Below are 7,750 nucleotides of genomic sequence, written 5' to 3'. Positions count from 1 at the left end.
TCCTCATGGCGCGGGATCGACGTCCGCGGCTCCCCCGTCGACTCCACTACCGCCGTTCGTGCTGGTGGAGTTCTGGAGTCAACGGGGAGCGCGTTCGGGGTATCAATATATCGCGTCTAGATGAGATGTGATATATCGATCCTCGAGAAATCGATAGCTACCCGCCGATAAGGCGGGTAGTCTGGACGTACTCAAAAAAAAAGCCACTCTTACTCAAGTATCCCAGTATAACTATATTGGTTTAACCATACTGCGATAATTATACTGGTATAACGAGTGAAACTTTCCGCTATAGACAAGCCCTTAGGCTCCAAAGTCACTTAGGGCTAGTCTACACTTACCTGCCGGGTCGACGCGGTGAGTTCGACTTCTCGGAGTTTGAACTATCGCGTCTAATATAGACGTGATAGTTTGAACTCCCCGCGTGCTCCGGTTGACTCCGGTACTCCACCACTGCAAACAGCGGTGGCGGAGTCGACCTGGGAGCCACGGACTTCGATCCCACGGCGTCTAGACGGGTAAGTAGTTCGAACTAGGGTACTTCGAGTTCAGCGATGCTATTCACGTAGCTGAACTTGCGTACCCTAGTTCGACCCCCGCCCTTAGTGTAGACCTGCCCTTAGATGCTTTTGAAAATGTTCCCTTAATCTCTTTAGTACTTACTTGTATAAGACAGTAGACATACCAGCACCTAAAGGTTTCTGAATGGATTCTGAGATAAAGGTGTCTAAAGAAGACAAGAGGACAATGATTGGAGCAGAGAACATGAATATGCAGTGGCTAAAAAAACAGCATATACAATTGCTGTCTTCAATCTATCTTAAGTGTAGGCTCTATGAACCCAGGCTTTTTAATTCTCTGTATCACTCTGTGCTGTTTTCCTGTCAGGCATCACAAGCTAAAGAAAATTGGGCAATCTAGATGGGAACCGTCTGCTGCTGCAGGAAGTGGTTTTGGTAAGTCAGTAGGTGGTGCTATCCTTTCTGAATCAGTATGGAGCCATTGTTACTGAAGGGTACCATTGGAGGTGGTAGGGCCAAAAACCTCTGGTAATTAAAAGCCTCGTTTTTAGAGGTTCAGAAGCCATATGAGCCTATGTAATTTCTGTTGTAAGACCAGGGCTGTTAATCTCTATGCTAGTGAGGTAGCATGTTTGTGGCCATTATGATTCAAAGGTTGACTTGAGCATTAAAGAAAAGCAAAGGCTGGAAGCTGAAGTGGTGTTCTGTGAAACAAATATTCATTTTAGTAGTTGCTAAATAGTTTATTAGGAAATAAACTGTTTTTTAAGAAGAGGATTCTAGATTCTAGACACACACCATTTTTGCAGTGGTTTGTAAATGTGTATGCACCCATCTGCTCTGAAGAACCTGCTGGCATGGCATTTGCTGTGTTGTAGTCACAGGACATTTCACCACAGAAACCCACAGTGGCAGCTGAAGGCTGCAAATCTTGGCTCTGTATGTGGCTAAATGACCCACTGGATGCTAAGCCCATCTCTGGAATGACTTTTTTTTTTTAAAGACCCATAGCTGCTGACCCAGTATATTGATAGCAGATGGAGAGCTCATTCCCCTTTCCCATCTCTGAATCTTGAGTCTTATTCATAAGGGACAAAAAACTGGCCTCTCAACTCCTTTATATTAAAGGATTAGCTGCTCACTGCAGATCACCAGCTGGGTGAGGTTCCTGGCTTATCTGTCAAAACATAGCAAGCTATTGCCAAAAATATTGGGCAGCTAAGATTTCTGTCTCTGTTTTAGCAAAGACAGTACCACTCTCTCCAATCAAATTTTGTGTATTTTTAACAACTCTGCAGCTGCTATTGTCATGAATATCTCTTGGTAGCTCTTCAGAGTCAGGCTAACTGACAACCCCTCCCCCCTCCACCTTCTTATCAGAGCTGTGCAAAGCTTGCTGGTTTTGTTTCACATGGATTTGTACCCCAAGTCTGAGGTCAGACAAATCCCAAACTCAAAATCAAAGCTCAGCCCAAATTGCTGTCTCACATCTGATTTTAAAATAAATCAATACTGTTATGAGCTGTATGAAACCTTAGCATAGGATGAATGCAAACCTCTTAAAACAGCTGTGTGAACACACACTGCACTTAAGTTGCAGAATACATTTAAGGGGTCGCACCTAAACCAAGGCCTAATAGAATCCACCTAGCACCAGGGGTGTGTGTGAGTGTGTGTGTGAGTGTACAGTCCACTGCCACTGTAAGCAGTGTGACCCTGACAAAAGCTAGAGAAAAGAGAGCTTTAGGGTTTGTTGGCTACAGAGATTTGGGAATGTAAACTAGGGGTATGTCTACACTACCAGATTAGTTTGATTTAACTTAATTCGAATTTGTGGAATCGACCTTACAAAGTCGAATTTGTGTGTCCACACTAAGGACACTAATTCGACTTTGTGAGTCCACACTAACGGGGCAAGCGTCGACATTGGAAGCGGTGCACTATGGGAAGCTATCCCACAGTTCCCGCAGTCCCCGCTGCTCATTTGAATTCTGAGATTTCCCCACAATGCATGCTGGGGGGAAAAGTGTGTCGAGGGTGGTCTTGGGTAACTGTCATCATTCAATGTGCTTTCGGACGTCTCAAGGGGAGATGGAGGAGCTTACTGACTCGCTCGGATCTCAGCGAAACCAATATCCCCATTATTGCAGCTTGCTGTGTGCTCCACAATCTCTGTGAGAGCAAGGGGGAGACCTTTATGGCGGGATGGGAGGTTGAGGCAAATCGCCTGGCTGCTGATTATGCTCAGCCAGACAGCCGTGCAATTAGAAGAGCCCAGCGGGAAGCGCTGTGCATCCAGGAGGCTTTGAAAGCTAGGTTCCTCAAGGAGCAGGGTAACCTGTGACGGTTCAGTTTCTTTACAGAGAAGCTGAACCTGTCCCTGCTTCAGTTACTGTTGACTTTCTTCTGCGGTTACATACCCCGTTCACCACGTTTCCCCCCTTCCAACACACGTTTAAAAATAAAGTTAATGGAACATTGTTAATTAACAACATTTTCTTTATTAATGAATTCACGTTAAAGGGTTGAAACAGGGATGCAGACTGTGGTGGGTAGGGTGTGCAGTTATGTTAACACCGCTTCTACACTCGAGGAATGATAGGCTCCTGCTCCTAGAGCGGTCTGCAGTGCCGGACTGGTTGTTTCAACGGAGCCTGCCATCCCTCCTTTTCGGGACTCTGTGTGTGGGGGCTATGTGACCTTGTGGCGGGAGAGGACGGTTACAGATTCCCCTGCTGCGTGACTCTGTGGTCTGGGACAAGGACCGCTGCATAAGTTCTGTAACCACCCTCCCATGCCACAAAGTCACATACCCCCCACCCACACAGAACATGGAAAACACCTCCGAGACCGACCAGGGTGCCTACTGACTGCACTGTGTGTGTGACCTGCTGTTGATCCTGGTAAAGGTGTCCTATGCAATTAACAACCCCCTCCCCCCCCCTTCACAGACAGTCTTCTGTAGAAAAACTTGACGGAAATAGTAATTAACAGCAAACTACTTTTAATAATCAACTAGACAGTTAGGGGATGAAACTGGGATTGGGGCTTCGGTGAGCCAGGAAGGGAAGGACTTCTCAACATTTAGGGAATGAGAGCCTTCTTGTATTTGTGCACTCTGCAGGGGTGCAGTGACAGTTTTCACAGCCCCTGTCGCCCCTCCTTCTTGTTACTTTGGGTGAGGGAGGTTTGGGACTTTGTGGCGGGGGAGGGCGGTTGCAGATACAGTTCAGGGGGGCTCTGTCCTCCTGCTTGCGGTCCTGCAGAACATCCACAAGGCGCCGGAGCGTGTCAAATTTTCCCTGGGCATTTCCTGTGTGACTGGTCAGAACATCCAAGCTCGGACTGCTGTCCAGAGCGTCAACAGAGTGGTGCACTGTGGGATAGCTCCCGAAGCTACTAAGGTCGATTTCCGTCCACACATAGCCTAATTCGACATAGCCATGTCGAATTTAGTGCTACTCCCCTCGTCGGGGAGGAGTACAGAATTCGAACTAAACAGCCCTCTAGGTCGAACTAATTAGCTTCCTGGTGTGGACAGGTGCACGGTTAAGTCGAATTAACGCTGCTAAATTCGACATAAACTCCTAGTGTAGACCAGGCCTAAGAAACTGCTCCTTAAGAAACTAAGAAAATAGTCCTTTTGTTCTTGGTTTCTCCTGTGTTCAGAGAAACGGGACTTTGTCCATTACTTGTAAATAAACAAGATCACATCAAAGAAATCCCTGACTATCATCAATTTCATCTCCAAACTAGAACAACCTACCAGATCCTGAATTTTTGGCTAGCTGTTCAGCTCAAAAGGTGTAATGATACTTTATCCTGGCTTTGTCTGAGTGGCTTACAAATCTTATTGAGCCTTTCAGATAACTTGGGATGAGGTTTGAGTTTGTAATGAAACTCACATCCCAGAGAGGTTTGTGTGGTTATAGGTTTCATCTTAAGTTCCCTCTAAGCTGTGCGGCTGCACAGCAGCCTATTAAGTGCTGTGCAGGCGCTCAGGGGTGCGGCAGGAGATGCCTATCCCCCAGCCCTGGACCTGCCACAGCAGGGAGAAGCGCCCCTCCCCCAGCCCCAACCCAGCCTGGCCAGGACAGTACCAGGTTTATAATGGCACCATCGCGCTGAGCCAATGCTCAGCAGGGGCCCTGCTGGCCCAGCCTGGCACTCCACTTCACTTGCACTGTGACCAAGCAGCTCCTCTCCTCTCCAGCCCCTCCCCGGTGCTCCTTTAGGCCTGCCGGCCCAGGCCTTCTCCCCATCCCCCTCCACTACTTCGGGAGCCTGAAGTGGTGGACCATCACCTGTGGATGGACCTGCTGTGGACAGAGAAGAGGTGCCCCAACCCAACCCTGGACCTGCTGCAGATGGGGAAGAGGCGCCCCAACCCAGCCCCGGGCCTGCCATGGAAGTCACACATCACCTCCATATTGGTGCACATAAAAAAAATCATTCCACACGTGTGGGAAAAATTAGAAAGAACACTGGTTTCATCATGAATATTTCACTTAACTCTTCCATCCAAGCCTTAAGGAATTCTTATATGTAGCCATGATGTAACATGACTGTTAGGAGAGCAGCTGGGAAGCAGAGTACAGGGAGGAAGCAAAGGATACTAAACATGAATTGTTCTGCAGCCCTGAGGAGATGACAAATTTGTATTTTGGATAAAAAAAATTGCATGTCTGTGCTGAGTTGCAAAAATAGTCCTTAATTTGAAACTTTTTATGATTTAGATGAGTTCTAAAGTTTAAAATTAAAAGGAATATATTGTAAATGATGTAAAGATAGAACTACTGATAAGACTTGAACTACAATCTTTCTCCCTCTCAAAAACACACATTCACAGTTTCATAGTATCTAAATTAAGGATCTGATTCAGCAAAGCACTTAAGTGCATGCATAAGTGACTTAACACCCAGTGACTGCAATAGAATTACTCATGTGTGTAATTTTTAAGCACATGCTGAATTAGGGACTAAATTGGGGAAGGGGGAAATTAATGAGCCTCAGTTTTTCATAAAAGTAACAGTTGCCTAACCATTTGTAGCTGTAAATTACAAAAATTCTATCAAGTGTCACATACATCTCATTTAAAATGGAAATATAAATTTTAAAGGGGATGCTCTGGCTGCCTATTGGTAGTGGAATGCATTGCCATGTAAGGATCTGAGTTCACAGACGTGGCTGTGTAGCTGTTTCATAGTACTCTATAAGGACTCATGTATACTGCTCAACATAACTTGGGGTTGAACTGGAGAATATCTTTTAGAAAGACATCCAATCTTAATGTTAAAACTCCAGTTATGAATAGTATACCCTAACCATTGGTGATATGTTTGTCTGTGTGCATATATATAATGCAATAGAAACAAAGGGTCTTTTGTTATAAAAGGAACTTTCAGTGTCATCTAAAAAAATAGGATAAGAAAGCAAGCACAAACACAGACATGATCTCCCCATATGGCTTATGAGGGTTATTTATTTTGCAGGATGTTTAACCCTTTCTAGCCATGCATCATACTACCTTTTTAAACACATGCATAGATCCTATTGATGACAGAGGAGCCTATAAAAGTTATACTGGGGGCCAGTATTTGGCCCAATATATCTAGCTAAAGCAAAAAAGGGAATTATGGGTTGCCAGACTGTAATAATAGTAATGGGTGAGTCTTGTGTGATTTGGTACAAGTCACAGCATAAGCATTTCTAAAGCGCCGATATCCATAATCTAAATGCTGTATTTTACATCATGAGCTGTGGTGAGGTAAGCACCTGGATGAGATAAGACTGAAAAACTATCCATATTTCTCTGAACTGTTTTACCCTCTTAGGTTTATAAAATGTTCTAGCATTAAATATCACACAAGCAGGCTCTTGAATTCCAATACTTCCTGTTCTTGGTAAGCCAATAATACCAGCCCTTTCCACAGTTTCTCAGCCATTCCATCTTAGGTGCCAGTCAGAGCCAGGAAATACATAGAAATACAAAATTAAAAAATAATGAGAAAAAAGTAATCTGAGTCTTAGAAAAGGGCTGGCTGGACTGTTGGGTTGATTCTTATTTCACCCCAGCTAGTTTGCTCATTATCTGAGCTGGAATTTGTCCAGGATGCCAAGGTCTTTACCTCAACCCTTGCAGAAAAAAAATCTCACTTTTATAACTTATCTGAAAGAAGATGAGGCCCCTAGGGCCAGTGGTACAGTGATTTCTAGATCCATCTACGACACTAGTTTAATAATGATCGAGGCTCTGATCCTGCAATAACCTCTCTATGGATGGACACAGAATCATAGAACTGGAAGGGACCTTGAGAGGTCATCTAATCCAGTCCCCTGCACTCAAGGCAGGACTAAGTATTATCTAGACCATCACTGACAGGTGTTTAGCCAACCTGCTCTTAAAAATTGCCAATGATGGAGATTCTATCACCTCCCTAGGCAATTTATTGCAGTGCTTAACCACTCTGACAGTTAGGAAGTTTTTCCTAATGTCCAACCTAAACTGCCCTTGCTGCTATTTAAGCCCATTTCTTCTCGTCCTATCCTCAGAGGTTAAGAAGAACAATGTTTCTCCCTCCTCCTTGTAACAACCTCTTATGTACTTGAAAACTGTTACCATGTCCCCTCTCAGTCTTCTCTTCTCCAGACTAAACAAGACCAATTTTTTCAGTCTTCCCTCATAGGTCATGTTTCCTAGCCTTTAATATTTTTAATCACTATACGCTGCAAGTTCATGTGTACGGTATCATAGAATCATAGACTCTCAGGGTTGGAAGGGACCTCAGGAGGTTATCTAGTCCAACCCCCTGCTCAAAGCAGGACCAAACCCAACTAAATCATCCCAGCCAGGGCTTTGTCAAGCCTGACCTTAAAAACCTCTAAGGAAGGAGATTCCACCACCTCCCTAGGTAACCCATTCCAGTTCTTCACCACCCTATTAGTGAAAAAGTTTTTCCTAATGTCCAACCTAAACCTCCCCCTCTGCAACTTGAGACCATTACTCCTTGTTCTGTCATCTTCTACCACTGAGAACAGTCTAGATCCATCCTCTTTGGAACCCCCTTTCAGGTAGCTGAAAGCAGCTATCAAATCCCCCCTCATTCTTCTCTTCTGCAGACTAAACAATCCCAGTTCCCTCAGCCTCTCCTCATAAGTCATGTGCTCCAGCCCCCTAATCATTTTTGTTGCCCTCCGCTGGACTCTCTCCAATTTATCCACATCCTTCT

The sequence above is a fragment of the Mauremys reevesii genome, linkage group 4, assembly GCF_016161935.1.
Source record: "Mauremys reevesii isolate NIE-2019 linkage group 4, ASM1616193v1, whole genome shotgun sequence".
Taxonomy (NCBI): domain Eukaryota; kingdom Metazoa; phylum Chordata; order Testudines; family Geoemydidae; genus Mauremys; species Mauremys reevesii.
The sequence above is the reverse complement of the archived record's forward strand: the minus strand, read 5'-3'. Positions refer to the sequence as shown.